We start from the raw sequence: 26,412 nt of genomic DNA, 5'->3' as shown, positions 1-26,412 counted from the left end.
TGAAAAGGAATGATCTTCCTGAAAACTCCATGATAATGGAAAAGGAAGTATCCATGATGTTGGAACTTTACAAGTTTTTTGGAAAAATGGAATTGGATGTGAAAGGTTCTAAAAGTGATCTCTTTCATGATAATTCAAAGGTCACTTATGGTGAGCAAGACTTTGTTCACCCCAACGCAACTTGATTGTGTTGGAAGTGCATCCTCACCAAGGAATCCCCCGCTTTGTATACGATGAGGGAAGCACAAGAATTGGGGAACACAGATTATGTTCGGTAAGGCTGTAAAATTCGATTGGATTCATCTAAAAAGGTATGTCTATAAACTTGATCAAGATTTGTACTTTTATTTGCTTAGAATACTTATAATAATCTTGCTTACCGTTCATTTCTACCTAACTTGATCTGTGTTTAAGGTTCTTAAATGTTTAGGTTTGAAAATACTAGTTTTGGATGTTTGGACTACATGGTACACATACCAAGTATGTATAACAGCATTCAAAATCAAAATCCAGGGGTTTAAGTTCGCAAACCCGTATGCATACTTGACGTCGATATTCGGTAAACTTGTTTTGGCCGTAACTTCTTCGTCCGAGCTCGAATTTACCTCATTCTTTTTGCATTCTCTTCCTTATTGAATCCCTTCAAAATGGAGATGAGAATTGTTTAATTCTGATGAGTTAATATTGGTATTTGTCCTGTCTCTTGTTTTTAGTGTTTGCTCCGTTTCGTTGCACTTGTTCTATTTTCTTGGACTTGGGCACTAGGATTCTTGGAGAAATCCTATTCTAATCTATTTTGTGGCTGTTACAAGAGTGATGTTGGTGAATCAGAAAGAAGGAAGTTCGAGAATGGGTAGTAGTTCACATTGCTATATATTCTTGAGTGTCCACAATCATCTCATGTCAACTATGGTGCATAGTCGTCAATGAATTTGTATGTTCTTCTTTGTGAAGGAAATCTTTTTATACGTTTTTGGTAACCACTCTTGGTATAAATCCGTGCGAAAAAGATTGATTCTACCTTCTAAGGGCAAAGATTTTTATTGCAGTATTAATCTTTATGATTTTGTGATATTGTTTGCATCCGTGAACTTGAAGGTCCCATATGTTGTCAAAAGTAAAGTCGTTCATAAATTGTATTCGTATTGATGAAAGGACGAATGGACTTTTGACAAATACAAAGTTATGCGTATGCAGTATTGATCTTCATTGATACTCGGTCGACCTCGCATGCATTTCTATATCAAGCATGTTTGTCAATGTTAGTGATCAAAACTATGAGTCTTGATTTCTAGTCTATTATAGCTAAGTCTCAGACTAGGATAGAAAACTGTAGTTGAGCTCAAGGACTTCATGGAGATTCATCATACAACGACGAAGATCTACTCAAGGAACCATGGAACTTCATCAACAGAAAGGTATGTGGATACTTGAACTTATCTATCACTCAAAAGTCTATATATTCTATCTCCTACTTCTTATGAGACAAAAAGTCGTATGCTATATAATCTTTGTTTCAATTGTGTCTTGTGTAGTTACATAAGATCTCATAGAAATTGAACAACTCTCTAACTAGTTCATTTGAGTCAATTGAACTAGTTATGGTGAAGAAGAACTAGGTTAATATGAATTGCTCATATGGTTAACCTTTTGGGTTACTATGTTGAACCAACATACACGTACACGTTTGGGAATGGTTTTCCCCAACTCAGTAAACGTATACCCAAGTGTGTGTGACAAGCTAAATTTTCGATCTAACGGTTGAGAAATATTAGCTTGAATATAAATCAGGTTTTCATCTAACGGTGAATATGGATTTCTTTGTAACAAAGGAAAAACCCTGATTTGAAGGTTATATAAAGGAGGCATCTAGGATTGTACAAAAATAATCCCCACACGTCTGTGTGATACTAGTGCGCTCGCTAGAGTAGATTCTCCTTTAACCTTTGGTTTTCTTCTCTAAAACCAGGTTAACGACTTAAAGACTTCATTGGGATTGTGAAGCCAGACCGATACTACTTTTATCGTAGTTGTATGATTTGATCTTGCATCGTCTATCGTACGAGTACAATCTTTGATTGGCTTGAGATCGTGAGAGTTCTCCGATAGGAAAGATAAAGAAGTCACAAACATCTTCGTCTCATTGTTTGTAATTCCTCGACAAACCGCTTGTGTAGTCAAGAAGGATTGTTGAGAGGTAATTGATTAATCTAGGCTGTTCTTCGGGAATATAAGACCGGATTATCAATTGGTTCCTGTTCACCTTGATTTTATATCTTAAGACGGAACAAAACCTAGGGTTTTTCTGTGGGAGACAGATTTATCCTTTGGTAGACTTTTCTATGTGAGACAGATTTGTTTATTATCAAGTCTGCGATTTTGGGTTGCAGCAACTCTTAGTTTTGGGTGAGATCAGCTAAGGGAATCAAGTGCGCAGTATCCTGCTGGGATCAAAGGCGTAGGAGTACAACTGTACCTTGAATTAGTGGGAGACTGATTGGGGTTCAACTGTAGTCCAGTCCGAAGTTAGCTTGGAGTAGTCTAATCTTTGTAGCGGCTTAATACAATGTGTATTCAATCTGGACTAGGTCCGGGTTTTTTCTGCATTTGAGGTTTCCTCGTTAACAAAATTTCTGGTGTCTATGTTATTTCATTTTCCGCATTATGTTGTTTATCTTTATAATTGAAATAATACAGGTTGTGGATTAAAGGTTAATCGATTGGAGATCTGACCTTGTGGTTGTCGATTTCATTGATTAACATTTGGACATTGGTATTTGGTACTGTCTAAATTATTCCTTGTATTTGATAAAGACTCGCTATTGTTTTTAGCTTGAGTAAAAATCAAATCAAGAGAGAGATATTAACTCCTTGAGATACTTTTATCTAGATTGAGTCTGACTGTCTAGTTGATTCTCTAGCAAAGTATTTCGGAGTTAGTCCATACAGATTGCTAAGCGAAATATTGGGTGGTGTTGTTAGACCCCCGCTTTTTCAGGTTCATAATCTTTGGTGTGCACACTACTTGTTTCGGTTAAAGAGGAACCAACTATAATCGGTTTATCTTTGTGATAGATTGGATTAATTAGTTAAGTAGATCGGCATCAATACAATTCTTTGTGATTCAAAGTATTGATTGGAAAATCTTGACAATTACTTTGGTAGTTGTTATTGGATAGATCTAATGACCTGACAAAGGAGTTTATTGGGATAAACGGAAGAGCTTTTTGTCGAACTTATATCACTTGATTGAAAAGAGTTTTTTCCAAACATATTTGTTGTTCCTCTACTGTTTGGAATACGAACCAATGGAATTGTTCCAAGTGCGTGACTTATTAACAAGTTGGAGGCGCAGGGATACAAACGGAACTAGGTGACTATAGGTTTAGTTGCTTGGTTTCAACTATACGAAGTTGGTTTAATTTTGTATAACGGCTTAATCCTGAGAGTATTCAATTATGGACAAGGTCCCGGGGTTTTTCTGCATTTGCGGTTTCCTCGTTAACAAAATCTTGTTGTGTCTTTTACTTTTCTATTTCTGCAATTATAATTGTTGTTATTATAATTAGAAGTAAAATACACAAAAGTTAATTCCTATTTACTTGATAGTAATCCTATTGTGCTTGGTTTAGTCCAAACCATTTATCAAGTAAACATACTTCGTTGTTGTATTGTCTCGATCTTGTATCCATAGTCAATCACACAAGTTATCTTGTTATCGTATTGTCTCGATCTCGTATCCATAGACGATCACACGAAGTGTGAACCCATTAGTTGTATTGTCTTGACTCGGTCTATAGACAATCACTTTCGGAGAAACGACTTATAGGTGGAAATTTTTTAGATTGAGGTATGTTTGGGTACCCTCCTCTTTTCAATTATGATTTTTTTTTGAGACATTACAAATCATAGCCTGATTGACAAATATCAAAACTACTTGAGACGACTTCTTCCAAAGTGGGACTTCTACAAGTTAGGTTTTGAGCCATTTTTTGTTACTCGTTCTATACATCAACTCATCAATACAATCAATTTCGACAATTATGAAAAATTGTTAAAAGTATAATAGTACGATGATTAACTCCTCTACTCATGCCTGATCCTCAACAAACTCATATCAAAATTGGTAAAGCCCAAGAGCCTAACTAATAACCTTATGGGGTCACACATTAAGAAGAAGAAAACGTGGTAGTAATAGTAGTAGGATACCTTTACCAGATAATATCCACGCACTATTCGAAAAAACACCTGATCTTATACCATGTTTAAGTCCATGAACCTAATTAACCTCCGAAAGTCGGCTTACAAGGTTAGGGTTGTCCGAAACATATACATTTCACAAATCCACAAAATATAAATGATGTAGACAGTATTGTACTTAACACAAATATAGACAATGTCTATTTAACATTTTTCACTTACGAAATGCAAGTGTTCAAAATTTTATACATCGATAATATTGTAGCACCTCATAATTAGAATTCGTTCGTCCACTCACTCTTCCACTATGGTACTTATTAACGGGAATTTCACTTTCTTTTTAACGTTTTTCAAGATATTCCGATGTCTAGATTTTGGAACATATAATATTCATGGCAAAAATTATTAACGGGAATTTCATCAACGTATTTTAAAACATTCAGATCTAAATTTTGGAACATATAATACTCATGGCAGAAATTATGTTCATGTGGTATAAATGTTATATCAATAATTATGCCAACAACTCGAAAATATGCCAACGGCTTGAAAATTTATGACCTATTGTCATATAAAACTTCCACCATTTCATGGGAATTCTTAAATGTCAAAAAGGAAAAAAAAATATACTCTTTTCGTCCCACTATTAAGTGATCCTTTATAACTAAATTTAGTTATAAAGTAGGTCACTATATTTTGGGACGGAGGTAGTATATTTTGATTGGGCAATCAATTGCTGAGATGAAGACAATTCTTGTTTGGGTTTTGATTTATAATGTTCCACTTAATCTATGGAATAAATTAGGGTTGAGTGTGATTGCTAGCTTTCTTGGAAATCCATTGATGATGGATGGATGCACTAAGAAGAAACCTACAAAATGTTCATCTTTTGGACATAAACCTAACTCTTTCTCTACTCAAGTCACAACAAAGAAAAAAGCTCGTTGGCCACTCAAGGAAAACCATCAGCACTAGCTCAAGCCAATGCAAACGAAAGTAGGCAATGTTGTAGCGACTGTAAATGAGGGTGAGACAAATGCAGTAAAGAAAATGAATGGTGGTACTGAAAACATTACGATTGAGATTCCAATTTCTAGTGAAGTGCAACCTCATTTGGAGACGCGGCCAGTTGGAATCTTGGAATCGGAGTCTCAAAACTTAGAGAAACGGTGGACATATGCTAGGAGGCCTAAGAACCTAGGCAGACAAGGTGTTAAACCAAAGCAAACGACAACCTGCTATTCATTAATATTCGAGTTAATTAGTATTTTGGGTCGTAAATTTTGGTATCCTTTAGTGTTTGGGTCGTAGACATGTTAGTCAAACAGTCAAACTGTTAACAACCGTTAACTTCCGTTAGTTAAATATGATTTTCGTTTAAAATTTTGAATTAGCCAATGGTTAGCCAATTAGGGAGGATCAGAGTCGATGCGAAAAGTGAAGTGAATGTGGAAAATGGAGGAAGGATTAGAGTTGTGTAGGAAGAGGAAAGATGGGTTTGATTTTGGCTCATGAGACAAAGAGAGAGTAGTCGAGTTCTGTTGAGTTTCAGACAGAGTTTGGCTGAGTAAAGTCATGTTTCTGCCATTGAAATTCTAAATGAACTGAAACGAGTATTTCAGAGTTTCACAAGAAGTATGGGTTGGGTTTGAGTTGGATTGGTATTTTTACATAGTTACAACAAGAAATCAGTAGAGAAGAGGGGAGTTTTACTGCCATTATAAACAAGCTAGCTACCATTAAAACAGATTTTGATGGTTTGGGGCCTTGGGGGAATGTACTGTGGGGGATTGATATCTCTTTAAGACTTATAAATGATTAGAAATGTCTGGGTTTTTTTTTTATATGAATTTTCAGGGATTTTCCGTTGGCATTTGCAGAAGATGATTCGGTAATGAACAACACCATTACTAGGTCCTGTCCAGCAAGTGCTCGACAGAAGTCCCCATCCAGTCTGCATTAGCTTTGTACAACCATGAGTCATGGTTCAGTGGGTGTCGTCAACAGGTTAGAAGAGAATCAATAGGTTAAAATATACATTATAAATTTGGTGTGTTTTGTTGCCAAGAAAACAGGAAGAACTTTACTTGCTCCCATGTATTTCAGTGATGAACGAAAGAGATTGAGCGGCTATGTAGGACTGAAGTTGAAGCTGTTACAGTTGATTTGAGAGATGGGATTAAAAGATGATATTTAATATTAGACTAACACGTGCGGTCATCTCTATCGTCAAATCGAGTTTAATACTGTATGATTAAGTTATAGCCTCTGACTTAGATTGTAAAACCAAATTTTAAAACGAGAATTTGAAATGGAAAACCTGTAAATTGGTTAACTAAGAAAGTTAACAGACATTAACAGTTTGACCGTTTTGACTAACGGGTCTACGACCCAAACACTATAACGTACAAACTTAGGACCCAAACACTAAAAGGTATCAAAATCTACTACCCAAACACTAATTGACTCTTAATATTCCATACAAGTATGTGTAACAAACGTGCACAGGGAAGCACGACACTTATTCTATTACTTATTCAATACTAAGAATATGGAACGCGAGGAGAATACGGCTGGATGCTTAAACGATCAAGACATTTATATAATCCAGATCACATCCGACGGGAGTAGGATGTGGCACATTGCCTCTCCCGGCTTGAGCCCCTCGTTCTGCAGGAATGCAACATAGCTGGAGCTCCACCGATAAGTTTCCACATGACAGATTGATATAGCATCGATGAATCTTTTTCCTCATGTGCTCCTGCCAATACAACTTTGTAAGCCAATGTTTTAGTGAGGGGGTGACAAAAGAACAATGCAGACGGGTAGGGAAGGAAGTGGCACGCCACCCCTGACTCTATTTTGATGTTCTGTAACTCTGCAATTTTATAGGAATTTCTCATGGTGAAGTTGTGATTTTAATCAACAAACTCAGTCGAGTATCCTTGTGCTTGATTTCCAATTTCCTTCCTGATAAATTCCATCATTCGATCAATGTCAGGACGCACCTATGTTTCTCCAACGTCTTCCTCTTGCAAACTTCTACGGACTTTCTTACAGCTTGTGCCTCTATTGCTGCCAGTTTCATTGTTGGGAAACTAATACCATCCTGGTTGCTGTCCCCAAAAAATTGGTTGTCAACAACTGGGGGAAACTGGAGTCTCTCAAATACTTTTCCAACTTTCAAATTCTTGTGGGAGATCTAAACATCATCTGCAAAGATATCATTCCTAGTGAGCTTCTCCTTCGCCATAGAAATTTCAAAGTTGACTTGCTTATGATACTTCTCTTTTTTTTAGTGAAATTCCGTAGTTCACTGTTTTCTTGTCCAAACAACAGTCGTACTTTTCCTTCTCAAGAGAAATTCCGTAGTTCACTGTTTGCTTCTCTTGATCTCCGTGGGATTTTGAAAATAGCTCGTGATGCGCGTCTGACAAACCAATCAATAATTTCGCGCAGATTGGTATCTGAATTTAAGTACGACACGAGAATTATTTTTTTCCTTGGTAATTTTTACCAGGTTTACTTTAAACTTCTACTGAATTGGTCCACCTGTAAGACCCCAGCGATTATTAAACTCTCTACCTGTATTAAACCTACGGGAAGACACACAAAGGCTATATTTCCTTTCAACAGGTACTCTTCTTGATACCCTTTAGGATACAAACACCAATTTTTAGTATTTGCTTACGACTTGGACTCCATAGGATGTTCTTCTATAAATAGTCATCTGTCTATGCGTTTTGGTGCATTCAATTTATTCAATCCAATTAAGATTTGCTTTGCTTACTTGAGGTGTCCGGCTCATCTCCAGTCAAAGGATCAACTTTTATCTACTGTTAGTATTATTAGAGATTTTTTTTGTTTTGTTAATTATATATCAATCAATATTCTTGATTTACTTCTCAAAGTTTCTTATATCTCTTATATTGTTGATAAGAATATATTTGCAAAACTACAGATCTCAGCAGTAAAGAAGAATCAAATACTATTAATGGCCAAGGAGGAAGAAGAAGACGGCAAGGTTTCTTTAGTTAGAGAGCCTCTTTTGAGTCGTAGTGATCATAATACTATCAAGGGAAAAGAAGAAGATTCATGTCTTTATTCAACAGCCAATTTATATGGAATCCTCACCTTTTCTTGGTTAAACCCTTTGCTTGATTTAAGTAACAAAAAAACAATAGGCCTCGATGATATACCGCAACTCTCTCAGGTTCATAGTGCCAACGGAATCTACCCCATCTTTAAAGAAAAACTTTTCCATACTAGTATTATGGCCGGTGATGATGAAATATCAAATCCCAGACTTGTCAAGGCACTATTTTGGTTAACATGGAAGGAAATGCTATGTACAGCTTTACTATCACTTGTGTATATATGTGCTTCTTTTGTCGGTCCATACCTCATTGATTTCTTTGTTCAATATCTCAATGACCCTGCTGCAGCTCAACCATTCAATAGTAGAGGCGGATGTGTCTTAGTGTCTGCCTTTGTTTTGGCCAAGATTGTTGAGTCACTCTCGATGAGGCATTCGTCTTTTAAGTTGGAATTAATTGGCATCAGAGTTAAAAATTCATTAGTTGCAATCACTTACGACAAACTTCTGACCTTATCAAACCAATCAAGGCAGGGTACTTCTACTGGGGAGATTGTTAATCTCATGGCGGTTGATGCAGATAATGTGAGTTATTTTAGTTCCAATCTCCATGATTGTTGGAAAGTCCCGCTTCAAGTCATCCTGGCACTGTTGCTCTTGTACAGAAATGTCGGTGGGGTTGCTTCATTCGCAGCGCTTTTAGCTACTGTACTAGTTATAGTGGCAAATATTTCATTGGGCCGATTGCAGGGAACTGTACAAAGGCGACTGATGGAGTCCAAGGATGAAAGAATGAAGACAACATCAGAAATTATAAGGAATATGAAAATTCTTAAGCTTCAAGGTTGGGAGATGAAGTTTTTGTCTAAGATCGTCGCTCTTAGGGAGAATGAGGAAGGATGGCTGCGAAAGCGATTATGGATAGAGACCATTAGCACTGTCTCTTTCCATATAAGCCCCACCACTGTATCCGCTGTCACATTTTTGCTTGTGTGTTGACTGGGATCCCGTTAGAGTCAGGAAAAGTCCTATCTACAATTGCAACAATTGGGATTTTGAAAGAAGCAATTTTTGATCTCCCTCGGTTAGTATCCAAGTTTTCTAAAGCCAAAGTTTCCCTTACAGGGTTTCTTGTTTTCTGCGTCGAAAGATGTCCAAGCTATTACATAAACCAACTTCCTAGTACTTCAGAAGTTGCCGTAGATATAAAAAATGGAAATTTCTCCTGGTCTTTTTCGGAAATTCCTACCCTGAAAGATGTCAATTTGCAAGTTATTAATGGCATGAGGGTGGGTGTATGTGGTACGGTTGGCTCGGGAAAGTCAAGCTTACTTTCTTGCATATTGGGGGAAATGAAAAATCTGTCTGGTGAGATAAGATTACGTGGAAGAAAGGCTTATGCTTCTCAATCACCTTGGATACAAAGTGGAAATATAGAGGAGAACATACTATTTGGAAAGGAGATGGACAGAGAAAAGTATGAAAGGGTTCTTGAAGCATGTTCATTGATAAAGGACCTTGAAGTGCTGCCTTTCGGGGATCAAACAATAATAGGGGAGAGAGGGATTAACTTGAGTGGAGGTCAGAAGCAAAGAATACAAATTGCACGCGCTTTATATCAAGATGCTGACATATATCTCCTCGATGATCCTTTCAGTGCGCTAGATGCTCATACTGGAACACATCTATATAAGGTATAACTGGCGTTCTATATATTTATTCATAACCTATGCGCATGATGCTTTGTTTTTTTTTTCTGGCTACTTAAGTTATTGAAATATGTGTGTTCTGCATTCCAGGAGTGCCTGCTCAAGTTTCTGAATTCGAAAACAGTGATTTACACAACCAATCAAGTGGAGTTTTTACCTTCTGCTGACCTTATACTGGTAAGACACGGGAATCTAAACTTAATTTTTTTGGATGAAAATGATTAATTCACTGCATTCTAATTTGTAGGTATTGAAAGACGGGAAAATCACACAATCAGGCACCTATGAAGAGATACTCACAGCCGGAACCGATTTTATGGACTTGGTGGGTGCACATAAGGGAGCTTTGCTGGGCCACAAGGAAATGACACCAGAGACCGGAGCAATTTCTTCTGATATCATTGGTAACTTGGATCATGAAATAGGTATTGTAGAAGATAGTATGCTTGAAGAGGTACTACACGATAATCAAGCACAACTTGTTCAAAATGAAGATAGACAAAAAGGAAAAGTTGGTGTTGAAGTTTACTGGAAGTATATTACTGCAGCATACAAGGGAGCTTTCGTTCCGGTTATAGTGTTGGCCCAGGTTGCGTATCAGATACTCCAGATTCAAAGTGATTACTGGATGGCTTCACATACCCCTGTGTCTAAGGATGTCAGTTCTCCTATTGAAGCTTCTACTCTCATTATCTATACTGCGTTGGGCTCCTTAAGTTGCATTTTTATGTTTGCTAGAGTTGTGATTGTTGGAATAGTGGGGTACAAGACTGCCACAATACTTTTCAAACAAATGCATTTTTGTATCTTCCGTGCCCCAATGTCATTCTTGGATGCAACACCGAGCGGACGAATACTTGATAGAGTAAGTAGATTCGAATATACAAATACTTTCTTCTGTATTTGACGAGGTTTTTTCCCGTATAATATGGATTCAAACCATTATATTGTGGTTCATTTATACAGCCTCTTTTCATATTCTCAGGCTTCTGAAGATCAGGATGAAGTAGATTCCTACACTTCGGCGATGTTTGGGGGATTTGTAACGAACACAATAAGACTTTTGGCTGTTATTGGAGTAATGGGGCTGGGGGGATGGCAAATTTACCTTATTTATGTTCCGGTTGCTTTCTTCTGCTTTTGGTGTCAGGTAATAACGAACATGGTCGACGTCTGTTCATTTAAATTCACCCCAAGCACATAGCATGAACACGCACACTTATGATTACAGAGACTCGGTGGCTAGGCATATTATTTTTGCAAATTTCTTCTTGTTTATGCCACTAAACTATCTACAATTCTTTTTTCTTCTTTTAGCAATACAGCATAACTGCAACAAGGGAACTAGGACGGTTGAAGGGAGTAAGCAATGCCCCACTTAAGCAACACTTCATTGAGTCTATCTCAGGCTTGACAACTATCACGTGCTTTGATCAGGATTCAAGATTCAAGGAAGCAAACATGAGATTGATAGACAGTAGTTCACTTCCGCAATTTTATTCAGCCGGTGCAAATGAGTGGTTAGGTTTTCGCTTGGACGTGTTATCATCCTTAACGTTTGCCTTAGCTTTAGTTTTCTTAATCTCTATTCCGCAGGGGATAATTAATCCTGGTAAGATTTTACTTCGATATAAATGTAATGTCGTTTGTGTTCTTAATTTGCTACTTACGCAACTCTTTTGTTTATTGGTAGCCATAGCAGGGCTAGTGGTAACATTTGGACTTAGCTTGAACGCACTGCAAGTTAAGCTTATATGGCTTTATGGACTTATTGAGAGAGATATTATTTCTGTTGAAAGGATTCTTCAGTACACTTGTATTCCCAGTGAAGCTCCTCTTGTAGTAAAAGAACATAGGCCAGCCTCAAATTGGCCTTCTCGTGGAGAAGTCACTGTCCTTCAGCTAAAGGTAAACAATTAATTTCCGCGCATACTTGGTGGAAATTATCATCCCAGTTTTAAACTTATAGCTAGGGTTTATATCTTCATACATGTTTTCGGGAAAACAATAATATGACCAATCTGTGCAGATTCGATATGCACCACATTTGCCACTTATCTTAGACGGCGTCACATGCACTTTTCGTGGAGGGATGAAAACTGGTATTGTTGGCAGAACAGGCAGTGGAAAATCAACCCTTGTTCAAGCACTTTTCCGCATAGTTGAAGCTTCTGCTGGGAAAATTCTAATAGATGGTGTCGACATATCAATGATTGGATTAGATGACTTGAGGTCCAGACTAAGTATAATTCCCCAAGACCCAACCATGTTTGAAGGAAATGTGCGAAGTAACTTAGATCCCCTCGAGGAGTACACAGACGACCAGATATGGGAGGTAACGGTTTTCTCTAAAGAAAGTACTTTAACATAATGATTTTTTAATTTACAAGCTTGAAGAGCATGATTGGGCCGGATCAACTATGACTAATGCAGTTTATTCTACCGTCATAGGCATTAGATAAGTGCAAGCTTGGAGATGAAGTACGGAGGATGGAGAAAAAGCTCGACTCCCCAGGTTTGTTTGTTCTTTCTGAAATTCAGCTAGGCATATTGTAACCCGTAAACTTGTATATATCTACCATATGCATTGGCTTTGTTGTCGCAGTTGCTGAAAATGGAGAGAATTGGAGTATGGGTCAGAGACAACTGGTATGCCTAAGTCGAGTACTACTTAAGAAGAGCAAAATCCTGGTTCTTGATGAAGCTACTTCATCAGTAGATACAGCAACCGATACCCTTATGCAGGAAACACTCAGGCAACACTTTTCAGAATCTACGGTTATCATAATTGCACATCGCATGACTTCTGTCCTTAACAGTGATGCTGTCCTTGTTCTGGATAAAGGTTGGTGAAAAACAATAGTCAGTCATATCATCTTCTTCTTTTTTTCATGTGTTTTATCATACCCTTAAGAGCATTTGATATGGAAATTAATTTTGGTATTTAACAGGCCAAGTCGTGGAATATGGCTCACCAAAGATATTGTTAGAGAACGAGTCATCTTGGTTCGCAAAGCTCGTTGCTGAACAAGTTCAAGCTTAAGTGCTTAACTGAATTTCTCATTTTTGAAGCAACCTAGTTGAATGTTGATTGACATTAAGTTCACTAGAAGGCATCTTGGAAAAGAAAAAGTTGCTGGGGGTGATTCGATCTCAGCCAGCATTCCTAAGATTTTATAGTTTTCTTAACTTTTATTAATTTTTCTTCAAATCACTTTTATTAAAACGTTGTTTCTGAACCCACGGTCATGTAAGATAATTCAAAAATGAGAATAGATATTCCTGAGCATGATATCATTTTGCCAATAGGAACCAGCCTGTATAATATCTGCAAGTATAACTACTTCACAGAATCTGCAATAGGTTGCCAATAGGAACCAGCCTGATTTAGGATAGCTTTTGTGTCATGAAAGCAAAAGCTATCAGACGGACGTATTTTGAAGAACATCAAGTGTTGTCAAGAATACCAATTATGAAGAACAAGATCTACCAAGTGTCGAGAGCTATAACAAGTTATTGTACTGTTCATGAGTACAAATGTGACATAGTTGTTGGTTAGGAACCCAACCAGTATAGTCAAAATTGTTCTCCAAGGCTGAGGATTGCATCAGTTACTTGAATGCTGCCAATGTACCTTAAAATTTCTTTGAGAAAAGTAGAGATAACCCAGTTTGGAGTGCAGAGATTGAAATCAAATTGGGAATCGATGCGAAACAGAAATGTGTTTGTATTGGAGGGTATATGAAATTCCCACTTCCTAAAGTTCCTTCTACCATTGTCAGTGAATGGAATTATATAACTTCAGCGTCATGTCGGTTTTTGTCATTCGGGTGCGGTTATATATCATCTGGTTTGTAAACTTGGGTGAGTTGCGAGCTGTTATAGGCTCCCCCTGCTAAGTAAGACGCGCATGATGCAATAGGATTGAGCATGTCAATTTAAGGCATCATTCATTCAGGGTTCACAACGGTTCTAAACACTACTAGCTAGGACTACTGTAATCTGTCCGTTTGGTAGTCCTTGAATATCCACCAAGCCTATCTATATAAACACACAACATATTCTCATAATCTCACATCGTAACAACAATCTCTCTCTCTCTCTTTCTCTCTACAGATTTCATCTCCTTCAGAAACACATAGAAAATCAAGAAACCCCAAGATTTCATCTTCAAGCAAGCAAGAATGGTGATGTCTGGATCATCAATGGCAACTTACTTCATGGTCTCATTAATCCTCCTCATTTCTGGTTTCGGAATTACAGTTTCTGATCAACACAACAACAACAACAACAACAAATCGTTGTTCCTGGTTCTTGTTCTTCTACATTCGATATATTCAAGAAAGAAGCATCATCATCATCAGAACAACAATTTGAGAAGATAATTGAAGCTTTAATGGCTACTCAAGATTACAGTAACTGGGCTGAGGTACTTACTGCAACCTTTTTAATCCCAACTGATAATCCCTTGATCAATACCTCTACTTCTTCTTCTTGTCAATCTTTATCATCAACTATTGGTTATCACATAATCCCACAACAACTCTCTTTCTCCGTTCTTCAAACATTTGCAATAGGTTCAAGAATCCCAACTCTATTACCAGAAAAAACAATTCTTGTAACCAATAATTCCCAATCCAATTACACAATTGATGAAATTCAAATCACATATCCAGATTGGTATGCCAGTGGAGGTGTTGTTGTCCATGGTATCAAATCTACTCTGAATTACAGTACTTCTTTTGGTCGTCAAGGAGAAGCTGGTGGAAGTAAGGTGGTTCTTGTTGAAAACCTAATCTTGAATGACGATCGTAATGAAACTGCGACAATGGATTCTCATCATGTACTTCTACTTTTTCTATGTGCGCTTCCAGTGATGATTCTCTATGCTGTAGCCCTTGTTTGTATCTGTTGTGGAGATAAGTTTTTGAATGCTCGTAATGATGAGATTGTTCAACCTCTAGTAGTCCATCATGAACATGATGGCGATGGTGATGATCAGAATGCTGGGCTTTCGGAGAATCAACAACTTGATGGTGATGGTAATAGCAACAGATCTTCAGGATCTGAAACATCTGACTGAAACGATTCAGACCGTGCTGACTCATGGGATGTCTTCTTTTCCGAGGAGTCCTGTATTAGCTGTTTACAGCTGCTCCGGTAGTCTTGGTGTGTCTGTTTAAGGTTGTAATAATATTTGGGGATTTTAATAAAATGTCACACTTCCAATTTCATGTTTAAGAAAGTGCCACTGTTTTTTCAAAATTTATTTCATGCCATATATTTGACTTTTTCCGTCCAAAAAACTGTTGACATCAGTTAGTGCACAGGTGGCAGTTAAAAAGCTTAGTAAAAGACATTTACACCCTCAAACCATCTCACTCTAACCGAGTTAACCCACATAACGAGTCAATACCGAGTTAAATCGTCAGTCAGAGCTAAATCAATACAACTCCAAAGATGATTTCAAAAAACGGCCAGTTACGTCAAAGCAACTGAAACAAACTCTCGCCGGTGGCAGGGCTATGCAGACAAGAGATGTGAAATTCTATCATGAAAAGAGAACATACTGATAAGCACATAAGTCCGTCCGGCAGATGAGAAATTGTTGTCACTACATTGAAGTACAACTCTCTAATCATCGATATCCCTGAAATGTCTCCATCCCATGAATTCGTAAATGGCTCTATTTCTCAATCGATATTTGCACTGTGAACCAATTTTGACCCACATCCAGAAATCGCAAACAGCCGTCCCCAATCTCATATCTCAATTTGTTGTAGTCTTCATTCTCGTCTTCATACATTGCCCATATAGCCAACATGCTAAAACCCTCAAATCCACTGATGTTGCTGTCACTGCTACCACCAGCAGTTGCAATTCTCTATCAAGGCCAAGCTGGGCGATCCCGGTTCATTGAGTTCAGATGTTCCATTGGTTGCAATTGTTGTAGTGTCGACATCATCTCCGTCTCATTTAACTTCAAACAACTATATGAATCTCGACCAACAACCCCCAAACAACCCAATCTGATTCGTAAACTTCACCACCCACTATATGAATCTCGACCACCACCAACTGCAAACATCCATATGCTTAATCTTCCTCTCCATGTGTAAATCGAGTTCTCACTCTCCATCAACTGTTTCACCTTGTTCTTCTCCAGAAACCCCTTATGAAGACTTCCACCATTTTACCAGTCATCTCTGATTCAAACCCATTCATAGACCCGTGATAATCACCACAAATTCAACAAATACCATACATGGCATTAACACACTTCCAGCTCAATTACTTTCTATGATCTCCTCTCAATTTAAACTTAATCACCAGCAAATTCAATCGATCCAGCGGCTCCTTAAACAACAACACCATCTACCTACTCAATCACCCGAAAACCCCTCTCTGACATTAATCCTTGCTTGCCCGAACAGCTCTGAATCTCACTGATTCACTTCTCTTCAATTAGAATATAACCCTAACCAATTCATTACTCCACAATTCCATCTTCTTCATCATTCATGCAGTTCACCAACTAATCCCTTTATTCAATTTCAATTTCAAATCCAGAAACCCTAACTAAGTATTTGATTTACTTTTTTGTTTGAGTTTGAATCAAATGTACACAATCCTCACCACCAGTAATTTGTCCTTAATGTTCCTCTAATTTTTCTGATCTCAAAACCTCAGACTCACTAGGATTGAAGAACATGGGAAAGGAGGAGAAGAGAGAGGATGAAGAAGAAATAATAAAATTCTCTTCGGCCGGTTTTGGATAAAACCAAAGTGAAACTAGTAATTGAGAAGGTTAGTTAGGTAATTATGCTACATTTCTTTGACTTTTTCAATAACTATTGACTGATCAAGTGGGCCTTAACAGAATACTTGACATGCGTGGCATTTTATAAATTTAACACAAAACTATGGCACTTTCTTAAACCTAAAATTGGAAGTGTGGCACTTTATTAAAATTCTCATAATATTTTAGTCGTCATGCAGCAAAAGATTTTAGAATACTACTAGAATCAATATATTGGGTGTCTGAAGATTTTCCTCGTCTGTAATAATCTTTTTGTTTTTTCAGTTCATTTGTATGGTTTCAATACTTGTGTGTGACTGAATACCTTCTGTACCTACAATAATTGAAAGGACTTTATTCTTTTCCTTGAGCCTCATTTGATCTCCACTTCCTTAACCAGCTTCCATTTGCACTAGCTTTTGTGACTTCATCGCTGCTTCAATAGCTTCTCGGGTCTTTAACTACTGTTCAAGCTTAGCCTATGCAAGTGCATGCTCTTGAGCTGTCATGGATTGCTCTTATTAGGGTAGGATGAGCCAAATATACATGTCAAGATCCAAAAATCAGGATCAGAATTTGACTTGACCAATACTACACAATAACAAGTATCTCGCTAAATTTGAAAGCTAAATCCTAATCCACCTTTGTTAAGACCAATTGGAGGGGCACACCAAGATTTGGATACTTCATTCTATTTAGGTATTGATTAACTTTAGGAGAGCGAGTTTTAGTTTCTGACAGGAAAATGATGTGGGTCATAATTGTGAATGGTATGTTGTAAATGGTTACGAGTTTTTGGGTTTCCATCACCCCGACAGTTTTGGTTAAAGTACGCATGGCGACTAAAAAAGTAAACACTGAAATAAAATGGAAGGAAAGCATAAGAGATATGCAAGAACAACAAAAAGGAAGTAAAAAAATTAGAGAGGATAATGATAGAAAAGGAGTAAGTAAGAAGAAACGGGACAAGGTTGCATCAACAAAAGATTCAGTCGGTGCAAATGAGTGGTAAGGTTTTCCCTTAGACGTGTTATCATCCTTCACATTTGCGTTAGCTCTTAATCTCTTTACCTCGGGGGATAATTTTTTTTTCTTGTCAGTCAATAGGAAAAGATTCATAGAAAAAGAGGTACCTCGGGAATGATCATCCTAATAAAATTTTACTTTGCTGGAATATTGTTAAAAAATGTCTGACTTTTGTCATTCATTACATATCTTTTGAACTACCAATATGTGTGATTAGTATAACCGCTCATGACTTTCTTATGTTCTTGGTAAAACTATTCACAAGGCTTGACTTTTGTATTTGTATGATTTTTATTAGTGAAACCGATCTTAAGTAATCACGTGAGATGGTATGATCGATTTGTTATAATTGGTATGACCAACTCTAGCCAAAGGGGAACCGATCCTAGTAAGAGGTGCAGTCGATCACAAAAGGGGAATCGATCCTTGTAAGAGGTGCAACAAGTTTCTAGATATTGGAAACCGATCCTATGAACATGTGTAACACGTTTTTAGATATTGGGAACCGATCCTATGGACATGTGCAACAAATACAAGGTAGATACCATATATATGTGGGGTCCGATCCTAGTACCTAGTCAACCAAGTTTTGGTAACTAGCGTGACTAATTCTAGAACCGAAACTTTTTTTGGTCGAACCGTGAAACCCATGTTTGATGATTTGATAGGATAATCAATCACATAGTTCTTGGAAGTCAGATGAACCAATTATAAACTTTTTTGGAAGTGTGGCAAATCGATTCCAAGATAGTAAATATGAAAAAGGATTTACTAAGTAAAGATGTCGACATACATTGAACACGTGCAGTAATTCTTACATTTTATTGTTCAAAGATATTCCTTAATAGCTAAAGGAGAATCCCGGATCGAAAATAAATTGAGAATCTTTTAATTAAGGTTTTTAATTTTATATTTGGAAAATAGAAATTAGTAATGTGAGTTTACTAATTGGAGATTTTCTAGTGAGATTTCGGTCAACATTTGGACAAAGCATTTCCAGGAATGATGGAAACCAAATTTAGAATATATTGCATATCTTGAGAATATTTACGGTTTTGGAAATTCCTTGGTATCCAAATTTCCTTGGTCTATAAATATCAAAGTTTGTATTTCGAGCAAACTAATTCTCAGAGCCAGCGAAACTACCTAGTTGTGTTGTTACTGGTGGAGCCGCCTATTCGGAGTGGAAAGTAACCTAATTAGACGAAATCTCTTACGGCCGCTCGGTTTAAAGACTTCTTTGGAATTGAGAAGCTCTATTAGTACCGTTGGTGGGAAACTAGATAATTGCGGTTTATTATTAGTTTCCGATTGATTTGATTGACTAACGGTTGTTGAAATTTGATTGCACCTAGTTTATTTATGCTTGGAAATCTTCTCTTCTGATATAAGATTCACTCAAACTAGATCGAAGTTTCGACGGGGATCTTTAGACTGTTTGTAGATCAAAAGATGTCTTACGATAATCCATTGTTAACAGACTCCGTTCTGTGTATGATTGATCACAAGAGATTCAAGTTGATTATGTGCAGGTGTTTATTGAAGATCTAAGAAGATTTGAAGACGAAGAAGATTTCTAGTTTGGGTTCTGTTAGAGCATAGCTCGGTCGACCTCGCATGCGTTGTTATATCAAGCATGTTTGTCAATGTTAGTGATCAAAACTATGAGTCTTGATTTCTAGTCTATTATAGCTAAGTATCAGACTAGGATAGAAAAGTGTAGTTGAGCTCAAGGACTTCATGGCGATTCATCATACAACGATGAAGATCTACTCAAGGAACCGTGGAACTTCATCAACAAAAAGGTATGTGGAGACTTGAACTTATCTATCACTCAAAAGTCTATCTATTATATCTCCTACTTCTTATGAGACAAAAAGTCATATGCTATATAGACTGGATCATACACATTTGACATTTCGAGCTGAGTATTCACTACTTATCTTTTTCTCGAAATCGTGTGTTGGTAAAGCGTTTCGCTTTGATAAAGTTTATCTTCACCTAGTAACGAAAGTCATGAAAAGTTTCAATTACTTTGAGAATTGCTTTGACGTGAAACGGTCTGTGAATAACGGCTATATAACGTCCTCTGAGAATGTCTCAATGATTGGAATGATAGTTTAGATTACATAACCATGTATTCCTTAATCCAAAGTTTTCGAACTTTGTTGATTGAGAGAAACCGGAGGAATTGGCTTTGCCAAGTCCGCGAACCCAGTCCACGAACTCAGTCCGCGAACTGACGCGAGTTCTCTTGCCGAGAATTTCTGCTGGGAAAACTCTGCCGGTTGCCTTAAGTCCGTGAACTTGTTTGCGAGCTTAAGTGGTTATGATCTAAAGATGTGATCAGAACATGAAACTTAAATTACTAAGGAATTCTTTATGAAAACTGTGGCTATAAAGTTCATGACCCGATTCATCGAATCGAATCATCTTTGTTTCAATTGTGTCTTGTGTAGTTACATAAGATCTCATAGCAATTGAAAAACTCTCTAACTAGTTCATTTGAGTCAATTGAACTAGTTATGGTGAAGAAGAACTAGGTTAATATGAATTTCTCATATGGTTAACCTTTTGGGTTACTATGTTGAACCAACATACACGTACACGTTTGGGCATGGTTTTCCCCAACCCAGTAAACGTCTACCCAAGTGTGTGTGACAAGCTAAGTTTTCGATCTAACGGTTGAGAAATATTAGCTTGAATCTAAATAAGGTTTTCATCTAACGGTAAATATGGATTGCTTTGTAACTAAGGCAAAACCCTGATTTGAAGGCTATATAAAGGAGACATCTAGCATTGTGCAACACTAATCCCCACGCGTCTGTGTGATACTAGTGCGCTCGCTAGAATCGATTATCCTTTAACCTTTGGTTTTCTTCTCTAAAACCAGGTTAACGACTTAAAGACTTCATTGGAATTTTGAAGCCAGACCGATACTACTTTTATCGTAGTTGTGTGATCTGATCTTGCATCTTCTATCGTACGAGTACAATCTTTGATTGGCTTGAGATCGTGAGAGTTCTCCGATATGCAAGATAAAGAAGTCACAAATATCTTCGTCTCACTGTTTGTGATTCCTCGACAAACCGTTGTGTAGTCAAGAAGGATTGTTGAGAGGTGATTGATTAATCTAGGATGTTCTTCGGGAATATAAGACTGGATTATCAATTGGTTCTTGTTCACCTTGATTTTATATCTTAAGACGGAACAAAACCTAGGGTTTTTCTGTGGGAGATAGATTTATCCTTTGCTAGACTTTTCTATGTGAGACAGATTTGTTTATTATCAAGTCTAAGATTTTGGGTTGCAGCAACTCTTAGTTGTGGGTGAGATCAGCTAAGGGAATCAAGTGCGCAGTATCCTACTGGGATCAGAGGCGTAGGAGTACAACTGTACCTTGAATTAGTGGGATACTGATTGGGGTTCAACTATAGTCCAGTACGAAGTTAGCTCGGAGTAGGCTAGTGTTTGTAGTGGATTAATACAATGTGTATTCAATCTGGACTAGGTCCCGGGGTTTTTCTGCATTTGCGGTTTCCTCGTTAACAAAATTTCTGGTGTCTGCGTTATTTCATTTTCCGCATTATATTGTTTATCTTTATAATTGAAATAGTACAGGTTGTGCGTTAAAGGTTAATCGATTGGAGATCCGACCTTGTGGTTGTCGATTTCATTGATTAAAACTTGGACATTGGTCTTTGGTAACGGCCAAGTTATTCCTTGTATCTGATAAAGACTCGTTATTGTTTTATCTTGAGTAAAAATCAAATCAGGAGAGAGATATTAACTCCTTGAGATACTTTTATCTAGATTGAGTATGACTGTCTAGTTGATTCTCTAGCAAAGTATTTCGGATTTAGTCCATACAGATTGCTAAGCGAAATATTGGGTAGTGTTGTTATACCCCCATTTTTTCAATTGGTATCAGAGCAGGCAAACACGTTAAAGACCTAATAAGTATGTGTTTGTAGCGATCTGATTATGGACGAGTCTATCTCTAATAACGTACCAGTTCAGAAATTACCAGATGATTCTAAAAGCTTGGATTCACCTGAGAGAACTGTCACATCTAAGTCAATATCCAAACATTCTGTTGATGTAAAAACTGTTGATTGGGAAACTCTTCTAGAAGAACAGTTGGATGAACTTTCTGATGAAGGCGATTCAGATATTGATAGAGATGTTGATGAGGAAGCCTCAGAGTATGTTAAGTTTTTGGATTCGTTGAATATGAAGAAGATTACAACTTCTCATGTCACACCTCTTCTGACTCCTCTCTGTCGAGAAAACAAGAAATTGAGAAGATGTTACGCAGGTGTTTATTTTTTCGAATCGTTCTACCGAATCGATCCTCAAGGATTCTGAGGAAAACCTACGTATGAAGTCACTTGAATGTGATAATCTTTATCAAAAGTACTTTTTGTTGGAAGAGAAACTTGCAGAATCTGAAGCAAGGTTTAACTTCCAGCAAACAAGTTTTGACGACAGAGAAAGCGCTTATGTCACTCGAGAAAAACGCCTTGAGGCTGATTTAGCTGCTGCTCTTGATAAAATCAAGATGTTGGAAGATGACTTGAAAAAGTTCAATACAAGTTCAAGAAAATTAACCACTATACTAGGAGCAAGTAAAAAATCATCGTGATACACGAGGATTGGGCTATAAGGGAATAGATGCTCCAAGTACTAGCAAAGAGGTAAAATTTGTCAAGGCTAGTTATTCTTCTCAGCAAAAGGTTTCCACTGATGGCAAAAGTGAAATACCTTCTCCGGCAGTTAAGGTTCAAAAGAGCAAATTTATCAACCTCAAAAGTTAGCACACACGGATCGAGGTAAGAAAATTCCTTCTGTTTGCCACTATTACGGAAATAAAGGTCACCTAGAAAGGAGATGTCGTTTCCGTATAAGGAATGAGAAACTTCATAATGTTCTTGTTTGGGCATTACAAGAAGTTGTGAAACCAAGATCATACGTTAAGACTGATCCTCTTAACGTTACAGGTTGTAATTGTCCAACCTTTAGGCAAAGGAATCAGTGCTATGATAGACCTAGATTTGCCTATAAACGTCGTACGAATCCTTTTCATAATCGTAATGGTTATCAAAAGGATAACTTCGTAAAGACGAAGACAAGATCCGAAGCTCCCAATTGGAGAAAGACTAACTTGCAAAAGAATAGTCAATCCAATTCTCTTCCAAGAATTCTAGAAGAGAGTGATGGGAAGAAGGTTCCGGCTGTTCCTAAACGCACTCAGAAGTGGATACCGAAGAAAGGAAATGATGTTTTGAGTGTGAAAAGGAATGATCTTCCATAAAAATGCATGATAATGGAAAAGGAAGTATCCATGATGTTGGAACTTTACAAGTTTTTTGGAAAAATGGAATTGGATGTGAAAGGTTCTAAAGGTGATCTCTTTCATGATAATTCAAAGGTCACTTGTGGTGAGCAAGACTTTGTTCACCCCAATGCAACTTGATTGTGTTGGAAGTGCATCCTCACCAAGGAATGCCCTGCTTTGTATACGATGAAGGAAGCACAAGAATTGGGGAACACAGATTATGTTCGGTAAGGCTGTAAAATTCGATTGGATTCATCTAAAAAGGTATGTCTATAAACTTGATCAAGATTTGTACTTTTATTTGCTTAGAATACTTATAATAATCTTGCTTACCGTTCATTTTTACCTAACTTGATCTGTGTTTAAGGTTCTCAAATGTTTAGGTTTGAAAATACTAGTTTTGGATGTTTGGACTACATGGTACACATACCAAGTATGTATAACAGCATTCAAAATCAAAATCCAGGGGTTTAAGTTCGCAAACCCGTATGCATACTTGACGTCGATATTCGGTAAACTTGTTTTGGCCGTAACTTCTTCGTCCGAGCTCGAATTTACCTCATTCTTTTTGCATTCTCTTCCTTATTGAATCCCTTCAAAATGGAGATGAGAATTGTTTAATTTGGATGAGTTAATATTGGTATTTGTCCTGTCTCTTGTTTTTAGTGTTTGCTCCGTTTCGTTGCACTTGTTCTTTTTTCTTGGACTTGGGCACTAGGATTATTGGAGAAATCCTATTCTAAGCTATTTTGTGGATGTTACAAGAGTGATGTTGGTGAATCAGAAAGAAGGAAGTTCGAGAATGGGTAGTAGTTCACATTGCTATATATTCTTGAGTGTCCACAATCATCTCATGTCAACTATGGTGCATAGTCGTCAATGACTTTGTATGTTCTTCTTTGTGAAGGAAATCTTTTTATACGTTTTTGGTAACCACTCTTGGTATAAATCCGTGCGAAAAAGATTGATTCTACCTTCTAAGGGCAAAGATTGTTATTGCAGTATTAATCTTTATGATTTTGTGATATTGCAATTGTTTATGGGATATGTATTGTTTGCATCCGTGAACTTGAAGGTCCCATATGTTGTCAAAAGTAAAGTCGTTCATAAATTGTATTCGTATTGATGAAAGGACGAATGGACTTTTGACAAATACAAAAGTTATGCGTATGCAGTATTGATCTTCATTGATACTCTGTCGACCTCGCATGCATTTCTATATCAAGCATGTTTGTCAATGTTAGTGATCAAAACTATGAGTCTTGATTTCTAGTCTATTATAGCTAAGTCTCAGACTAGGATAGAAAAGTGTAGTTGAGCTCAAGGACTTCATGGAGATTCATCATACAACGACGAAGATCTACTCAAGGAACCATGGAACTTCATCAACAGAAAGGTATCTGGAGACTTGAACTTATCTATCACTCAAAATTCTATATATTCTATCTCCTACTTCTTATGAGACAAAAAGTCGTATGCTATATAGACTGGATCATACACATTTGACATTTCGAGCTGAGTATTCACTACTTATATTTTTCTCGAAATCGTGTGTTGGTAAAGCATTTCGCTTTGATCAAGTTTATCTTCACCTAGTGACGAAAGTCATGAAAAGTTTCAATTACTTTGAAAATTTCTCTGACGTGAAACGGTCTATGAATAACGGCTATATAACGTCCTCTGAGAATATCTCAATGATTGGAATGAGAGTTTAGATTACATAACCATGTATTCCTTAATCCAAAGTTTTCGAACTTTGTTGATTGAGAGAAATCAAAGGAATTGGCTTTGCCAAGTCCGCGAACTCAGTCCGCGAACTGACGGAAGTTCTCTTGCCGAGAATTTCTGCTGGGATTTTCCAAAAACTCGTTTGCGTGTTTAGTCCGCAAACTCAGTCCGCGAACCTAGTCCGCGAACTGGCGGAAGTCTCTTTGTCGAGATTTTCTGCTTAGTTTGGAAAACTCTGCCGGTTGCCTTAAGTCCGCGAACTTGTTTGTGAGCTTAAGTGGTTATGATCTAAAGATGTGCTCTGAACATGAAACTTTAATTACTAAGGAATGATTTATGCAAACCGTGGCTATAAAGTTCATGAGACGATTCATCGAATCGAATCATCTTTGTTTCAATTGTGTCTTGTGTAGTTACATAAGATCTCATAGCAATTGAACAACTCTCTAACTAGTTCATTTGAGTCAATTGAACTAGTTATGATGAAGAAAAACTAGGTTAATATGAATTGCTCATATGGTTAACCTTTTGGGTTACTATGTTGAACCAACATACACGTACACGTTTGGGCATGGTTTTCCCCAACCCAGTAAACGTATACCCAAGTGTGTGTGACAAGCTAAATTTTCGATCTAACGGTTGAGAAATATTAGCTTGAATATAAATCAGGTTTTCATCTAACGGTGAATATGGATTGCTTTGTAACTAAGGAAAAACCCTGATTTGAAGGTTATATAAAGGAGGCATCTAGCTTTGTGCAAAAATAATCCCCACACGTCTGTGTGATACTAGTGCGCTCGCTAGAGTAGATTCTCCTTTAAACTTTGTTTTTCTTCTCTAAAACCAAGGTAACGACTTAAAGACTTCATTGGGATTGTGAAGCCAGACCGATACTACTTTTATCGTCGTTGTATGATCTGATCTTGCATCTTCTATCGTACGAGTATAATCTTTGATTGGCTTGAGATCGTGAGAGTTCTCCGATAGGAAAGATAAAGAAGTCACAAACATCTTCGTATCATTGTTTGTAATTCCTCGACAAACCGCTTGTGTAGTCAAGAAGGATTGTTGAGAGGTAATTGATTAATCTAGGCTTTTCTTCGGGAATATAAGACCGGATTATCAATTGGTTCCTGTTCACCTTGATTTTATATCTTAAGACGGAACAAAACCTAGGGTTTTTCTGTGGGAGACAGATTTATCCTTTGGTAGACTTTTCTATGTGAGACAGATTTGTTTATTATCAAGTCTGCGATTTTGGGTTGCAGCAACTCTTAGTTTTGGGTGAGATCAGCTAAGGGAATCAAGTGCGCAGTATCCTGCTGGGATCAAAGGCGTAGGAGTACAACTGTACCTTGAATTAGTGGGAGACTGACTGGGGTTCAACTGTAGTCCAGTCCGAAGTTAGCTTGGAGTAGGCTAATCTTTGTAGCGGCTTAATACAATGTGTATTCAATCTGGACTAGGTCCGGGTTTTTTCTGCATTTGAGGTTTCCTCGTTAACAAAATTTCTCGT

General features: G+C 37.3%; 1 pseudogene; it reads left to right on the top strand.

The window, feature by feature from the left end:
• The first annotated feature begins 8,194 nt into the window (after positions 1-8,194).
• LOC113351832 lies at positions 8,195-13,048 on the top strand (annotated as a pseudogene).
• Positions 13,049-26,412: the final 13,364 nt, after the last annotated feature.

Source organism: Papaver somniferum, chromosome 2 (assembly GCF_003573695.1).
Source record: "Papaver somniferum cultivar HN1 chromosome 2, ASM357369v1, whole genome shotgun sequence".
Taxonomy (NCBI): Eukaryota; Viridiplantae; Streptophyta; class Magnoliopsida; order Ranunculales; family Papaveraceae; genus Papaver; species Papaver somniferum.
This window is presented reverse-complemented; position numbering and strand designations above follow the sequence as displayed.